The sequence below is a fragment of the Equus przewalskii genome, chromosome 17 (genome assembly GCF_037783145.1).
Source record: "Equus przewalskii isolate Varuska chromosome 17, EquPr2, whole genome shotgun sequence".
Classification (NCBI taxonomy): Eukaryota; Metazoa; Chordata; class Mammalia; order Perissodactyla; family Equidae; genus Equus; species Equus przewalskii.
Genome location: NC_091847.1, coordinates 76,870,688 through 76,888,370, shown reverse-complemented (window position 1 = coordinate 76,888,370; position 17,683 = coordinate 76,870,688). Strand labels below are relative to the sequence as shown.

The 17,683-nt window shown below is 37.5% G+C and overlaps 2 protein-coding genes across 27 annotated transcripts in view; both read right to left on the bottom strand.

Moving 5' to 3' along the window:
- The window catches only part of CARF (calcium responsive transcription factor), a 100,481-nt gene that overhangs the window by 21,980 nt on the left and 60,818 nt on the right, over window positions 1–17,683 (bottom strand). For 10 of the 26 annotated variants that reach the window (XR_011528553.1, XR_011528555.1, XR_011528533.1 and 7 more), the window contains 2 exons: window positions 7,948–8,087; window positions 1,004–4,746 (listed from right to left, as the gene is read on the bottom strand). The exons of 2 other annotated variants lie outside the window; for them this stretch is intronic. The gene's annotated coding sequence lies outside the window, so the exon portion shown is untranslated. Of the gene's footprint in view, window positions 1–1,003; window positions 4,747–7,947; window positions 8,088–17,683 lie in introns of those variants that run through there. 14 more of the 26 variants (XR_011528556.1, XR_011528536.1, XR_011528534.1 and 11 more) reach the window with 4 other exon arrangements.
- The window catches only part of NBEAL1 (neurobeachin like 1), a 203,494-nt gene that overhangs the window by 178,833 nt on the left and 6,978 nt on the right, over window positions 1–17,683 (bottom strand). Inside the window, exons 2-3 of the mRNA XM_070580766.1 lie at window positions 7,948–8,087; window positions 4,510–4,746 (exon numbers count right to left, since the gene is read on the bottom strand). The gene's annotated coding sequence lies outside the window, so the exon portion shown is untranslated. The remainder of the gene's footprint in view (window positions 1–4,509; window positions 4,747–7,947; window positions 8,088–17,683) is intronic.

Below are 17,683 nucleotides of genomic sequence, written 5' to 3'. Positions count from 1 at the left end.
CTTCAGTGGCCCAGGGTTCACAGGTTTGGATCCTGGGCACGGACCTACACACTGCTCATCAAGCCATGCTGTGGCGGTGTCCCACATACAAAATAAAGGAGGACTGTCACAGATGTTAGCTCAGGGCCAATCTTCCCCACCAAAAAAACCAAACTAAAAATGAAATATCAAAATGTCCAAGAATATAGGGAATGGATAAATAGATGTGAAAATCCTATAATATGCAATATTACATATCCATTAAAAAAAACCAACAATTTTGAAGAACTTTTAAGGCAAAAGAAAAATATGTCATAGTGCTCAGTTTAAAAAAAGCAGGATTTATAACTGCATATGATTCAAATTATGTTTACAGAAGACAAATTACTCAGTTTTAAATACAATTATTTTTCTATCTTTTTCAAAGTTCCTTAATGGGAGATTATTATTTTAATAATTTTTATTATTTTTTAAATTAAATTTACTCAGTGGCATTTTAAAGCAATGTTTCAATCAGTTGTCTGTTTAATTTTTGGTTTCCTGATAGAAACCTAACTCAATACAATAAAAATATTTTAATTCATGGATAAAGCACTGAACCTTTTAAGGTTATAGCTCTAAATCTGACACTAACTGTAGAATTCTGGGAAAAGTATTTATCCTCTCTGAGCCAAATTCGCTCATCTGTTTAACAAAAAAGCAGTGGGGGCTGGCCCTATGGCGGAGTGGTTAAGTTCATGTGCTCTGCTTCAGTGGCCCAGGGTTCATGAGTTTGGATCCCAGGTGGGGACCTACACACTGCTCATGAAGCCATGATGTGGCTTGTATGTATTTTGTATTATCCCACATACAAAATAGAGGAAGACTGGCAGAGATGTTAGCTCAGTGACAATCTTCGTCACCAAAAAAAAAAAAAAAAGCACTGGATCAGATTTCCAAGGTCTGTTCTAGGTCTAAAAATGTTATGATCCACTGACTTAGACACTTTTTGAATAAAATAAAGCAAATGCCATGAAATGAGTAATACTTTCAAATTAATGCATATTTTTATTAATGCAGTTGAACAAATAATCATATGCATACATGCAAGTCATTTATTTGTTTAGAGACAGTATTAGATTATTATATCCCTCTGCAAGTAATCTACAACCCTTCAGGGATCTCAACCAATAGGTAGGAAAATACTGATAAAGACAACTGGCAAATATAAATAGGAAAGAAGCTAAATCTCAGTTCAGAGTAAAACTTCAAAGTGATATTTTAAACTGTATCTTCAAATGTTGACTAGCACTTGGCAGAATTATCCTCGTTTGAGTCTCAAATTCTCATTTATAAAATGAGAATAGTAATTGCTGCTTATAGGACTGCTATAAAGATTGAAAGATAATTATGTGAAAATACAATGCATAATATACAGTAGATATTCAGTAAATGTCAGTTCCTTTCCCTGTGCCCTTTGCATTCTGAAAATGACCATAATCGAATAGGAACAGAACCTGTAAAACTTCTATATCTGGAAATTTAATGATACAGAAAGGGAAAAGAAATAAAAGATTTTCTAGCTATAAAATCTGTATTAGACCCATTTAGTGAATAATTTGTCTCATTCCATAGCTTCCTGTTCCTGACCTGCATCCAGTCCCTGTGACAGACACCACGTCATGAGAACTGTCATCAACATCGGGGCCATGTGGATAGTTTCCACAAAGTCATGGGTTCCGTAGAGCCAACATATTTCAGAGAACCATTGAATTCTGTCACTCATCCTCACTCTCTCAAGTTGCAGGTGAAGAAGTTGAGGGCCAGAGAAAGGAAGGCATGCACCCAAGATTACCAAGCTGAGCAGGTGGCAGAAGTAGTTCTCTGCTCCTTCTGTCACTTGACAGCAGTCTCACACCTCATGTGCTACTTATCCCACCAACATCCCCGCTGAGTTTCCTATTTTAGTTTACTTCCTGGGAAAATACTTTTAGCCGAAGGGTATAGACAAAAACAGAAGAAGTAATTGGATATAAAATTGCAGGGCAGGTTTAGGAAAAATTAGAAATAATCAATATACAGCTAAAGCTTGAAACTGAATGAAACTCATGGTCATTTTAAACCATCTTTTCTTCTTTTGTACTTTTTAAAGTGGAAATGGGTAAAGCCCTAGCTTCTGTGCTTACTACAACAGAGTTAAAATCTATGGAACTGTAAACTCTAGTGTAATTAAAAATTAAAACGACCTCAATGTTTCCATGGAAATAAAAAGACCTCATGAATAAAGAATTACTATTATGCAACTGATATAGAAGTCTTTTACTCTGAAAGCCACACGTTGTTTTGTAGCTACTACAAGCTAGATGTTTTTGTTTTGTTTTATTTCTGCCTATATCCTTTGGTTAAATTCTTCCTGAAAGTCTAAATACATCCATATTTTTGATGAATGTAATTCTGATATCAAAACACTACAGTGTATTTTCAAATGTTAACCAAACCTAAAAAAAGAGGAAAGACCTTAAGAGAGTTAACATATTTACATAATTCTAATCATGTTTTTAAAGCCAGAATTCATAATTCCATCTAAGCATATTTTAGGTAAAAGCAACATAAGTGAAGAAGTTTAATAGTTTATTAAATCTAAAATTGAATAATGTATTAAAAGACAACAAAAAATTGATAGTTTAAGACAGTTGGTTAAAAAAAAAGACAAGAAAGCAGAAAGACAGACTTTTCCAAAATACTTTTGTAATCAAGCCTAGAAATCTGATGCCCCTCGCTGCAAGGGAGCGTTGTATGTAAGTATGGTATGTTAAGCAGCAGTTAGACTGGTTACCTTATATTGTAATGTTTCTGGGACACCCCTGTTTACAATACTCAATACGTATTTGTTGGCTAAGGAACTGAAGAGATTGTTTCAATTAGCAACTAATATTGAGGTACTTCCTGCCCCTACATTTCCTCACAGGTTCCAAAGTGGACTCAACTGACCAGTTTGAAGCATTCTCGGTGTTCCTTTTACCTTCTTAGCCATCTTTCCTGCTCTAGGTAACCTAAATGTTGGAGGGCCCCAGGGCTAGATCCTGGGGATTCTTCTCTTCTTTATCTACATTTTCTTTTGAGGTGATCTCTCTGTTCTCTAGTTTAAATACCATCCACATGTTGATAAATCACAAAAAATGTTTACCTCCAGTCCTGATCTCTAGACTTTATAAGTGCCTACTTAATCTTTCTATTTGGAAGTCAAATTCGCCAGGTCTAAAAGAGAGGTTTTGCTTTTCTCTTCTGAAAATATTCGTCCCCATCAGTTTTCCTCAAAGTGGTAAAATTCATTACCAGTCATACAGCAGCTCGAGACTAAAACCTTGGAGTCATTCTTCATTCCTCCTCTTCCTTCACACACCATCTCCACCCCCCACCGCCCATCAATCTGCAAGTTCTGATGATTCTGTCTCCAAAACAGATCCTGAATTTGTGCATTTCTCTTTGCCTCCTGTATCACTATCAATCTAGTTCCAAATCACCTAAGGTCTCACCTGCGTAACTGCAATAATAACCTCCTAACTGCTCTCCCCATTTCTATTCATGTCCCTCCACAACTCATGCTCCTACAACATAGAAACCAAGGTATGTCACTTCTCCACTCAAAACCCTCTAATTGTTTTCTTTGTACTCAGAATGAAGTTGACCCTATGATTACCATGGACTCCAGGGCTTTCTATACTTCCCTGACCTCATCTCATACCATCTTCTCTATTGCTCTCTCTCTAAGCTCATGCCACATTGGCCTTCTTTCTGCCCTTTAACACTTTTTTCCACCTCTAGGCCTTTGCATTTACTGTTCCTTCTACCTATGAAGCTCTTACCCCTGCTTTTTTGAATGATGGCCACTTTTCATCTGTTGAATGCCAACTCCTTGAAAATACCACCAACCAAAATAACCTGTTGATAAAGCAAAACTAAGTTTTCTGCTTACTGTGGTAGGAAGAATATTACCTTGACAGATCTTAGCAGTATCTCTGAGGGGTAAGGGCAAAGGTGAGATACTTTTGAGGTTTCTGGAGTCTAGCTTGAGTTTTTCAGTGCAAGGACCTGATTGGTATTGAGTAAAGTCTGCAAGGCTGATGGGGGAACCTCGAATCAAAGTTACCCATCAAGAGTCCTCCTTCTCAGAGAAATGGGCCTGCCTTCGGACCTTCGCCACGCTCAGTCATCGGCTGGGAGCAGCCGGGAGCAGCACGGCTTCTGCAGAAGCACTACAGTAGAGTCAGAGCATAGCAACTGGGGCCATCTGTCAATTCTCTGCAGAAACAGCTCTGAGTGGCTTATTTTCATAGCTGCTACAGCTCGCCCCTTGCGCTGAACAGATTTCTCACAGGTCCAGGGTGCAGGTCTACCATGGTTCCTGCGGGCCTGTGTTCCCGAGGGGAAACTCAGAAGGGACCTCTGACACTGCAGTTGATCTTTGGGGTTACAACTGGTACTCATGCTCTCCCTCTTTCACTAGCTATTCTGATTTCCCTCATTCTAAAGTAAGACTTGGGGACTTACTGGTGGGGTGACTCAAATCTTAACTCCTGAGGGGTCCGAGCCATCATACTGTTCTCAGGCTGACGACTGCTGCATGCGTCCATCCACAGCTACAATGAGACGGGAGGACCAAAAAGTTCCCAAATGGCTCATCTGGGTTCCACATGTCCTCTTCCTGCTGAGCAGGGTCGAGCACCCCTGCCAGAATGCTGATGTCTGGATACAAGGACTTCAGAGTGCACTGCCAGCAGCCATATCCTAAAGTTCAATAAAAACTTTGTGTTCCCCGTGGCAAGACTACGCCCCCTTTGGGCACCAGGACCTCCAACCCTACAGAGCCCAGAGTTAAAGGGATGAGAGGCATAAAATCTCCCAGTGTGTCATTGGGAATGATGGTAAATGGGGCCACTCCTGCTTCTGCCCCTTGATTCTGCCCCATGTAGTCTTGCTGTTGGGAACACAGCACCATGCAGAGGTATCTGATTTGACGCATATACTACACGTTCAAGGATGGCACCCATCCTTTCATGCTGCAGCTCTTTTAGGAAGCCACTTCAGCATTCCATGAATTTACCATCTTAAGTGCAACAATTCTTTAAGAAACAAACCAGAGCAATAATATTGCATACATATTCACATCTCTCTGTAATTATACTAAATATGGTCTTAATTGCTCCACTTAACCTAGGTGACCAACTTCTTTTTCTCCTGGAAAAAACTAGAAGACAGAAAACCAGTTACTGTTTAACTATTTTTCTAATGGGCATGCCTTTCATATTATCTTTATAAATTTTAAGGAGGTTATTTGTATAACAAAATCCAAAGGCATTTTCACATTCTCTAAATCTATATCTTTTTTTTTCTTTCTTTTTTTTTTTTTTTTGCTGAGGAAGATTCACTCTGAGCTAACATCTGTTGCCAATCCTCCTCTTACTTTGCTTGAGGAAGATTAGCCCTGAGCTAACATCTGTGCCAATCTTCCTCCACATTATATGGGGTCACCACCACAGCATGGCTGATGAGTGGTGTAGGTCCATGCCCAGGATCTAAACCCTTGAACCTGGGCCACCAAAGCAGAGTGTGCCCAACTTAATCAGTATGACAAGCGGCCGGCCCCAATATATCTATTTTTAAGTGTATAAGAATAACAGTGGGGGCTGGCCCCGTGGCCGAGTGGTTAAGTTCACGTGCTCTGCTGCAGGTGGCCCAGTGTTTCGTTGGTTCAAATCCTGGGCACGGACATGGCACTGCTCATCAAACCATGCTGAGGCAGCGTCCCACATGCCACAACTAGAAGGACCCACAACGAAGAATATACAACCATGTACCGGGGGACTTTGGGGAGAAAAAGGAAAAAAATAAAATCTTTAAAAAAAAAAAAGAATAACAGTAAAATACAACTGTTTAGTGGCAAATGTTGTGCCTCTCATTTTTTTTCTTTAGATTTTGTCGAAGTATTCAAAGATTACATATCAATAAACTTAGTTTAACAATTGCCTAAGGTATTTAAGTTAGCTAAAAATCTAGAAATTACAATTTTAGTTAAATATAAACTTAAGAATTTTGATATTACAGAAATATCATAAGATTATAAACCTTTTTAAGATACCCATCATTACAATTTTATCTAGTTAATCATGATTCTAAATTTTTGTAATCTTTAAGAATTTGTAGAAATAATAATAAATTGTTTGTCCCATAAAACCAATGCAAGGAATATAGGAATTTTAAATTACGAGACATTCTATAATCTTGTATAAAGTAGAATATCATGTTGGCATTAACTTCATATATTAAAGTTAGGAAGTAGATAATTGGTTTCAACCCTTTAAACCAAAATGATAAACTCATTCTAATTTGTCCAATGATTCATCTATTTATCAGGAATATTTTATGCACATTTTATATATAATATATAAGCTTTGTATTCATAAATGAAATTATAAAAATTCTTTATATTCTGTTTCAATGCCCTTATCCTTAGAATCAAGGCCTTTTCTTCTTTTCCTGTAGTTTTAACCAGAAATATCTCTTAAAAGCAATTTTAAAGAAAAAGAAACACAAAACAATTTAATGATTTTGCTTTCTATTTCAGAAATTCTTAATTAGATATTCCTAGATTTAGCACATAATGACAGAATAATTATTTTCATCAATTAATCTTTAAAGATCTCCTAGGGAGGAAAAAGGAGAAGAGTAATAGAAAAAATGAGAGGGAGCTAGCTTTAGTCAAATACAAAATTATCACTGTAAAAGACTAATTATCTTTCCTTAATTAAAGAGAGGGGAAAGTATAGATGCAGGAAAACCTATTTTGACATACAAGCACATGAGAGAGGGAGGGGAGGAAAGATGGGGGAGAGAAAAAGAGAGAGTCATTACAGCAGGTTTAAACATTAACTCAGGCCCTTGACAATCTGATTTGTATGATTCAAAGACCAGTAATTATTAACAGTTGAAGTATGGAAATGAGAGGGGTGTCTCATATTAAACAAAGTGATCTTTCTCTTTTAGACTAACAAGACCATCTCCTTAGGAGGTGTTTTCAAGGGAAGGAGAAAAAGTCAGAAGGATAGATGGGACAGAGGGAAATAGAGGAACATAGGATAAGGAAGTGGAAAAGAAGAATAAAGGATATTATATTCAAATTGTGATTTGAAGGAATCTAAAAGAGATAGTTTTAATATGTTCACATTTTTCTCTTGCCTTTGCCCAGGAACCATTTAAGGAAGCAATTTCATAGTTCTTTGACTATATTTTGGAAGTTTCCTCTTGCCTTAAAATGTAGACAATTGTACGTTTTTGATATTTGCTTCCTTTTTGCTTCAAAGAGCCAACCAAAAGGAACAATTTTGTTCATATCAAAAGTTCTCCAAAGCAATCATTATATTCCAAATAATCCTCATATCACATAGAAAGTTAAGAAGGTACATTTTCATGTTAGTATAAATACATGTAAGAGGCAGGAGTCCATCCCAGAGTGGGCACAGAACTAGAGATAAACCTAGGAGTCTCGTGACAGTCAGTCAAATATCGTGCACTTTCTATCTTGGGGAACTCCTTACCAAAGAGAACTAGACTTTTATGGACAAAATAAAACCAGAGTGAGTAAAGTTCTGATAAGATTTTCATAAATGATCTGAGACAGTGTTTCCTAAAGGATGCCAGTCTGAAGAGAAACCTTCTGAACATACAAGCCCATCCTCATCCCTATGAACTTTCTTTTATCAATGCACAATGAAGAAATGACAAGGACAAACAGACAAACAGTAGGGTTGTCAGTCATAATGCAGATTTCTACCAAAAATAAAAGTTTTTCAAACCTGATCAATCACTGGACTTTTAAAAAGAGTTTCTTATTCCTAAATACTACTCTCAAACTAAATAAACTAAACTTACCAGTTTGGAGTGTTTGTTGAAAAAATAAGAAATGAGAGCTCAAACCCAGTAGGAACTTACCTCGCCATCATCATTGGAAAGACCCTGTGCAGGAGGCTCAAAGGGCCTCAGAAAAGCACGCTGTTTCCAGGGTGACCAGATTTTGATGGGACCTCCCAGCTTGTCAAATGCTGGCTCCTTTAAAATATCTCCAAAATAACCTGTTGATAAAGCAGAACTGAGTTTTTTGCTTACTGCAGTAAAGGAGAATAGCATCTTGAGAGTTTTAGCAGTGTCTCACAGGGAAAGTGAGGGAGACAGTATTTATGAGATTTGGGAATCTGGTTTAAGATGAGTTTTAAAGCAGGGGATCTGATTGGGATCAGGCAAAGTTTTTACATAATAGTTTTTGAGTGGACGCCATGAGACGAGTCTTTGGAAGTGGCTCTTTCACAGCTGTCTGCCTTCTTAGACTAATCTGCTATTCCCTCCACAACCTGAATTGTTCACTGGCCTGGAATAACTTCTTTGATTTAAGATGTTTTTTCCTGTGTTTGAATTGATAGTACTTTTCACACTATATCACAACTGGTTGATAGTGTAATTGTGTGCCCCTACACTGTGAGTAGGGCTAGGATTAGGTTTTGTTAATGTTTCCTACAGCCAGCAGGTAACACAGTGTCTCATTCTCAATAAATACTCAGTCACTGTTGATAATGATTGGAGAAAAACACACAAATGTGCCGACTAGTCTGATTTTCAATTTATGAACCTGAACCTCAAATGAACTCTTAATCAAGTAGGCCCATTAATAATATTATACTTTCCTCATCTAATTACTCTATTAGCTTTTTTCCTCAACTCCCCAACACAGTTCCCCAACAAACCCATCTTAAACACTTCCCTAAGGGCCTTGCTTGTCTCCCTGAGAACACTGAAGCAATCAGTTTTCCACAAACTCACACTTGTCCCCCCCAGCAGTATCTTTACCCATGTAGTATGCCCTGTCATCTATCTATAGATGAAGTACGTATGCTCCCTCTAAAGTCAAACCCTTCAGTTGGGCATTAGATCTCATCCCCTTTCTCCTACTCAAAGACATTTCTTCAGCAATTCTCTCCCCTCAACAACTTTCCCATCTCTTGTTAAGTTGTTTCCCATTTATTTTCTATGAGGACACTCTAAAATCTTCAATGGCCATTTAAATGGTCATTCATTCAAAAATATTTTCCAAGCGTCTACCCTGAGATACAACAATGTACCAAAAGAGACAAAGATCCCTGCCCCTGTGGTTTATAACCTAGTAAGGGGAGACAGATAAATTGTAAAGTTTATTCTCAACACAACGGCCAAAGTGATCCTTTTAAAGGGAAAGTCATATTATGTCATTTCTTTGCTCAAAACTCAGCAATGGCTTCCCATTTCCACAGAGTAAAAGCCAAAGTCTTTATAATGGTTTATAAGATCCTACATGATCTGATTCCCTGTTACCTCTCTGACTTCATTTCCTGGTACTCTCACTTGCTCACTCCACTCCAGCCACATTAGCCTTCCCGCTGACCTTCAGGCATACTGGGCAATTCCCAATCTTGCAGTTCCCTCTTCTTGACACTACTCTGCATGCTATCTGCATGACTCTCTTATTCCCTTCCAGGATTTGCTTACATGTACCTTCTCAATGAGGCCTGCTCTGGTTCTTTATTTAGAATTACAACTCTCTCCACACTGAGCCCCTATTTCCCTCTTTGTCTGTTCCACTTTTGTTCCATATCACTTATCAACCTAACATATAAAAGTACATAATATACATATAATAATTAATATAAGTACATATAATATGCTTATATTATAGTATAAGTACTATAATATACTTATTTACTATGTTTATATATACCCATTTATTATGTTTATTATTTATTGTCTAGTTCTCTCTTCTGGAATCTAAGTTCCAAAAGGGCAGGAAACATGTCTGTCCCGTTGAATGAATGAATGCCCATCTTTAAGACTTTAGAGTGTCCTTGTAGCATATAAATGTAAAAAATCCAAGTGTTTTGAAAAGCAATTATAGATGCAATAGTCATGACCAGAAACTTGTTACACAATTTTATTACCGTAATCAATAAATTATTCTATCACCTCCATTTGGACATCATAACTATCTTCAGAAATCTGTGAAGCTCAATTTTTCACCCAGATTTTCGGAAATTTTTTTGATTCAATGGGCTCCTTTAATAGATCATTTTAATAAGATTTTAACCTAACACATGCTAAGCAAAATGTAAAATTCTTAGCCCGGCCTTCTAGAATTTCTACCACTTAGCCTTTCTTATCGTTCTCCAGCTTCTTCATTGAATCCTAATGTTCTCACAAAAATGAGTTACTAGTATCCCCAAATGTGCCATATAATTCCTTCTACTTGCTCCCTGAAGTCCATACATCTACATTTTAATCTCATCTTCATATCCTGTCATGAGATCCAACTCAAAGATCCTATCATGAAAAGAGCACTTGCTTTTCTGGACTGTGCAGCAAAAGGAATGGGGATTGGGACTGGACAGACCCTGGTACCAATACGAGCTTTATCACTTAACGGCTGTGTAACAAACTCAGGCACATTATTGAATTTCTGAATTTCAGTTCTCCCATTTGTGGGAGACACAACTGTGGCCTAAATGATATTCAAAGAATGCTGTCTTTTTCTCTTACTAAAACACAATTTTTCTTGGGGTGGTAATGTGCCCAGATTTTAAAAAGAACTACATTTCCCAGCATCCCTTGTAACTAGGGTGGTCATACAACAATGCTCACCAATGTGATACAAGTGGAAGCTGCTGACAGGTCTTCTGAGAAAGACCTCTGGCTCACTCGTCTAGCACAGGCTGTTTGCCCATTGCATTCTTCCTGTCTGAACTCTTGTTAATGCAGGAGGTGGAACAACCATCATGGGCAAAAAGCAACAAGCATGTAGCTGAAAGCCACAGGTTAGAGATGGTTATATGAAAAGATTAAAGGAGTCTGAGTTCCTAATGGCAACATGGAATCACCATACTAGCCTGGTCAGACTGCCCTTGGACTTGGTTTCATAAAAAAATAAAGAAAAGAAAAGACCTCTTTGGTTAAGCCATTATAATCATGTCTGTGTTGCAAGCAGCTAAAAGTGCTCCCCAACAAATACACCATCTTGAAATAATGCTTACCTTTCAGGATTTTAAAGTCCATTATTAATTTAATTAATTATAAAAATTAACATATATTGAATGCCATGCATCAGATTCTGCTGGACCAATCAGATACCCTAAGTCTCACAGTGATATCCACACTTGTCTTGCTCAGATTTGTTGTACTCTACTCTATCTCATCACCTATCCTTGCACTTTCCTTACAACGTCCTACTTCATCTCCCAACTTCACTGCTCCTGCAGAAATCCAAATGTTACATTATGTTGAACTGTCTGGAGAACTTCCACATCTAGTGTCAAGATGGAGTAAAAGTGACCAGATTTAGCCTCCTGTCTGAAACAACTATAAAATACATGAAACAATGATCCTCAAAACATTGGACATCACGCAACAGAAGACAGTAATCCCTGAGAGATGGAAACCAAATAAGATGAGGCCTGTGTTATCCCAGATTACCACCCAAATAGAGTTCCTAGGCTGTGGCACACGGATGGGGAAGGTAGGCAAAGCTTCTCTGAGAAGAGGAAATCCAGGAAGGTCAAAGCAGGTGGAGTTTACAGGACAAAGTACTGGAGAAGAGAGAGCTACAGAGATAGAAAACTCCAGAGATCTGCAGAAGGCCACTCTCTAGCACTTAACAGAGTACTTACTGTTCAGTGCCTGAGTATAAGGAAACTACTTGAGGCTAGGGAAAGAACAATCCCTGAGGCTCACATGGGAACTATAGTCTGCTTATTCCCATCAGCCAGAGAAGAAAATCTCATTAATTCAAAATCACACTGTAGAGTACTAAGAAGGGTTTTGCCTCAATAGTGGGACAAAATTAACACAAGGTTAAGTGCTGCTCTGACCCAAAGCAAGATGTTAAGGGAACAAACCTTTTCCAAGAAACTTAACTGCATCCTAGAACAAAACTCAAAATATTTACAGGAATATAAAAATATCCAGCACTCGACAAGGTAAAAGTTATGTCTGAATGCCAATCAAAAGTTGCCAGGAATCAAAGAAGCAGGAAAAAATATAAAAATAATGAGTAGAAAATCAATCAATTGAAATTACCTCAAAGAAAAAAAAAAAAGACGATAGAACTAGCAGACAAGGATATTAAAATAAAATAGTTTTACAGCCACATTCCATATGTTCAAGAAGCTAGAGGAAACATTCAAGGTGTCAAGTAGAGACATGGAAGATACAAAAAAATTCCCAAATCAAACTTGTAAACATGGAAACTACTTTGTGTTGAGAAATACACTGAATTATTAACAACACCAAGTTGATCTAGGATTAACAACAGATTAGACATTTTAGACACTGCAGAAGAAAATATCAATGAATTTGAAGACAGAGCATTATAAACTGTACAAAATGAATAGAGATAGAAAAAAAGATGGGAAAAAATGAACAGAGCATCAGTGAGATATGGAATAACTTCAACCACACCAATATATACATATAATTCAAATCTCAGAGAGTAAGGCGAGGAGACAAAAAATGTTTTTGAGGAAAAAATGGTTGAAAATTTTCCAAATTTGATTAAAACTGTAAACCTAAACACCCAAAAAGCTCAAAAAACCCAAAATACAAAAAACATAAAGCAAATTATACCAAGGCATATCATAACCAAGTTGCTAAAAACCAGTGATAAAAAGGAACAATTAAAATCAGACAGAGGAAAGAAAGACACATACACTAAAGAACAACGGTAGATTTCTCACTGAAAATAATTCAAGGTAAAAGACAGCGGAGCAATATTTTTCAAGTAACTTGGAATTTTTTATCTAGGGAAAAGATTAAAAAATGAAGGTAAAACAGTTTCTCAGACATGATAAACCTGAAAGAATTCATAAGCAACAGACCTACAGCACAAAAACATGTTAAAGGAAGTTCTATTTAAAGGAATCTTACAGGAAGGAAAAGGAAAAATGACACTGGATGCAAATGTGGATCTCCACAAAGAAATGAAGAACATTGGAAATAATAACTATGTGGGTAAATAGAAATTTTTTTACTAGGTAAGTCTCTTTACAAGATAATTGATTGTTTAAAGTAAAAATAATAACAATGTACTGTGGAGTTTATAAGATATACAGAAATAAAATGTTTTACAACAATAGCATGAAGGCAAGAAGGGGAAAATAAAAGTACACTCGTGAGATTCTTACACTGTATGTGAAATGGTGGAATAGTACTTGAAGGTAGACTGTGACAGTTAAAGATGTACAGTATAAACAATAAAACAATCATTAGAATAACAAGAGTTACAGGACTTATGTCAGCATCATGGCAGAGTGAGCGCCTCACTTAGACTCTCCCCACTATGATATAACAAAAAGGACATTCATATACCAACAGAGGACATTCACGCAACACAAAAGACATATGAAAGGCCTATGCAGCCATACATCTGAAGGTAGAGGTGCTGGACCACCCAGAGGAAGTGGAAGGAGGTAGGGGGATCTCATCTCTCTCCCCTAATGGCAGCAAACCAGGGCGCAGGACCATGACCAGCTCTGGGAGCAGAGGGAGGAGGGGTGGCCCTCTGCAGGAACATGTTTGCTCCCCAAGTTCCCTCATAGCCTGTGGGAAAGCCCCACACAGAGGTAGCTAAGCTATTGTGGGATGTGTCTTCATCAAGTCAGTACCCCAGGAGAGCAGATAGAGAGGGCAGAACAAGAACGTCCCTGGGATAATGCAGGTGAAAGGAAGCACCCCTGCCCCCAACTGGCACTCCAGGTCAGCCAGTCAGCCAGAGTGCCTGAACAAGTGATAGAAAGGCAGCAGCTGTGAGCCAGCGAGCTGCAGATTGTGGTGGGCTCAGAATATACAGCTCTCGACCTACACCCACTGGCAGCAGGTGGAAGTTGTGACCAAATACTATCACCATGCAGAGGCACAAATCCACACCATCAAACAGTATGAAAAAATATATTAGAACTCCAGACCAGAAGGAAAATGACAAGCATCCAGAAATCAATCCTGAAAGCACAGAAACTTATAATCTAAATGACAGAGAACTCAAAATAGCTATCATAAAAATACTCAAACAAGTTACAAGAAAATACAGAGAGACAGTTCAATGAAATCAGGAACTTCTTCACAAAAGAGATTGAAACTATAAAGAAAAATCAATCAGAAATGTGGTAGATGAATAACACAATCAATAAAATAAAGAAAAATCTGGACTCTAGGAATAACAGAGCTGATATTATGGAGCAGAGAATTAGCAGTCTGGACGGACAGAAATGTAGAAATGCTTCCGATAGAGGAGGAGAGAGAACTAACACTAAAAAGAAATGAAGAAATTCTCCAAGAAATATCCAACTCAATTAGGAAATGCAACATAAGGATTACAGGTATTCCAGAGGAAGAAAAGAAGGAGAATGGAGCAGAAAGCTTGCTCAAAGAAATATCAGCTGAGACCTTCCCAAATCTGGGGAAGCAAGTGGAGATACAATTCAAAGAAGCTAATAGATCTCATAATTATATCATTGTAAAAAGACCTTCTCCAAGGCATATAGTAGTAAAGCTGGCAAAAGTCTATGACAAAGAAAAACTATTAAGGGCACCAAGGGAGAAGAAATAACTTACAAAGGAACCCCTATCAGTGGATTTCTCAGCAGAAACCTTCCAGGCTAGGAGAGAGTAGAATGATATATTCAAAATTCTGAAAGACAAAAACTTTCAGCCAAGAATACTCTATCCAGCAAAAATGTCCTTCAGATATGATGGAGAAATAAAAACTATCCCAGATAAACAAAAGCTGAGGGAGTTCATCACCACAAGATGCCCCCTCCAAGAAATGATCAAAAAGGCCCTCATACCTGAAAAAAAATGAAACAGTTTATGAAGCCTTGAGCAAGAAGATAAATAGGTAGACTAAACAAGGAAATTGAGGCTTTCTATCAGAACAGGTTAGCAAACACATAATTATAACATTAAAGATAAAGGAAAGGAAAACATCAAAAATAAATATAATATCATCATTTTAACCACAAACTCACAATACAAGATGGAATAAGTTGTGACAACAACAACTTAGAAAAGGAAGAGGAAAGGGATGGAATCAGCTTAGTCTAAGGAAATAAGAGGCTATCAGAAAATGGACTATCTCATATATGAGATTTTTTATACAAACCTCATGGTAACCACTAAGCAAATAATCAGAACAGAGACACAAATGATAAATACTAAGAAAACCACCATAGAGGACTACCAATTCAGTCAAAATACATGGGATGAGAAATAAGGGAAATGCAGAAGAAACAGAAAACAAGCAATAAAATGGCACCATTAAGCCCTTATATATCAACAATCATTCTAAATGTAAATGGGTTGAATTCTTCCATCAAGACACAGAGTGGCTGGATGGATTAAACAACAAGAGCCAACATTATGCTGCCTCCAGGAAACACATCTCAGCTCTAAAAACAAACACAGGCTCAGAGTGAAGGGATGGAGGATGATACTCCAAGCTAATGGCAAACAGAAGAAAGCAGGCATTGCCATAATTATATCAGACAAAGTAGACTTCAAGACAAAACAGGTAATGAGAGACAAACAGGGACAGTATGTAATGATCAAAGGGAGACTCCACCAAGAAGACATAACACTTATAAATATCTATTCACCCAACACAGGAGCACCAAAGTACATAAAGCAACTATTAACAAACCTAAAAGGACATATTAACAACAAGACAATAATAGTAGGGGATCTTAACACCCTTAACACTCTGCTTACATCAACAGATAGGTCATCCAGACAGAAAGTCAACAAGGAAATAGTGGATTTAAACAAAAAACTAGACCAGATGGACTTAACAGATATATATATATAGAACACTCCATCCAAAAACAGCAGAATACACATTCTTCTCAAGTGTGCATGGAGCATTCTCAAGGATAAACCATACGTTGTGAAACAAGGCAAGTCTAAATAAATTTAAGAAGATTGAAATCATATCAAGTACTTTTCCCAATCATAATGCTATGAAACTAGACATCAACTACAGGAAAAAAGCTGGGAAAGTAACAAACATGTGGAGACTAAACAGCATGCTACTGAACAACCAATGGATCATTGGAGAAATAAAAAAAAACTAGAGACAAATGAGAATGAAAATACACCATAACAACTCATATGGGATGTAGCAAAAGTGGTCTTAAGAGGGAAATTCATAGCAATACAGGCCCACCTTAACAAACAAGAAAAATCTCAAATAAGCAATCTAAAACTACACCTAACAGAACTAGAAAAAGAAGAACAAACAAAGCCTAAAGTCAGCAGTAGGAGGGAAATAATAAAAATTAGAGCAGTAATAAATGAAATTGAAAGAAAAAAAATAGTAAAGGATCAATGAAACAAAGAGCTGGTTCTTTGAAAAGATAAAACTGACAAACCTTTAGCCAGACTCACTAAGAAAAAAAGAAAGAAGCCTCAGTAATTAAAATTAGAAATGAAAGAGGAGACATAACAAGGGATACCATAGAAATACAAAGGATTATAGGAAAATACAATGAAAAACTATAAGCCAAACAATTAGACAACCTAAAGAAATGGATAAATAGAATCATACAACCTCCAAAAACTGAACCAAGAAGAAACAGAGAATCTGAATAGATCAATCAGAAGTAAAAAGATTGAAACACTAATCAGAAACCTCCCAAAAAATAAAAGTCCAGGACCAGATGGCTTCTCTGGAGGATTCTATCAAACATTCAAAGGAGATTTAACACCTATTCTTCTCACACTATTCCAAAAAGTTGAGAAGACGGATCACTTCCTAACACATTCTACGAGGCCAATATCACCCTAATCCCAAAGCCAGACAAGAACATCACAAAGAAGGAAAATTACAGGCCAATATCACTGATGAACATAGATGCCAAATCCTCAACAAAATATTGGGAAACTGGCGGCTGGCCCAGTAGCACAGCAAATAAGTTTGCACGCTCCGCTTCAGCAGCCTAGAGTTCACTGGTTCAGATCCCAGGCACGGACCTCTGCACTGCTTATCAAGCCATGCTGTGGCAGATGTCCCACACATAAAGTGGAGGACAATGGGCATAGACATTAGCTCAGGGCCAATCTTCCTCAGCAAAAAGAGGAGGATTGGTGGCAGACCTTAGCTCAGGGCTAATCTTCCACAAAAACTCCCCAAAATATTGGCAAACCAAATACAAACCAGCAATACATTGAAAGGATCATGCACCATGATCAAGTCAGATTTATATAGGGACACAAGGATCTGTCAACATCCACAAATCAATAAATGTGACAGGCCATATTAACAAAATGAGGCATAAAAACCACATGATCATCTCAATAGATGCAGAGAAAGCATTTGACAGGATCCAACATCCATTTATGACAAAAACTCTCAATAAGATGGGTACAGAAGGAGAGTACCTCAACAATAATAAAGGCCATATATGACAAACCCAGAGACAACATCATCCTCAACAGGTAAAAACTAAAAGCCATCCCTCTGAGAACAGGAACAAGACAAGGGTACCCACTCTCGCCACTCTTATTCAACATGATTTCTTTTTTTTTAAGTTTGGCACCTGAGCTAATAACTGTTGCCAATCTTCATTTTTTTTTCTTCTTCTCCCCAAACCCCCCAGAGTACATACTT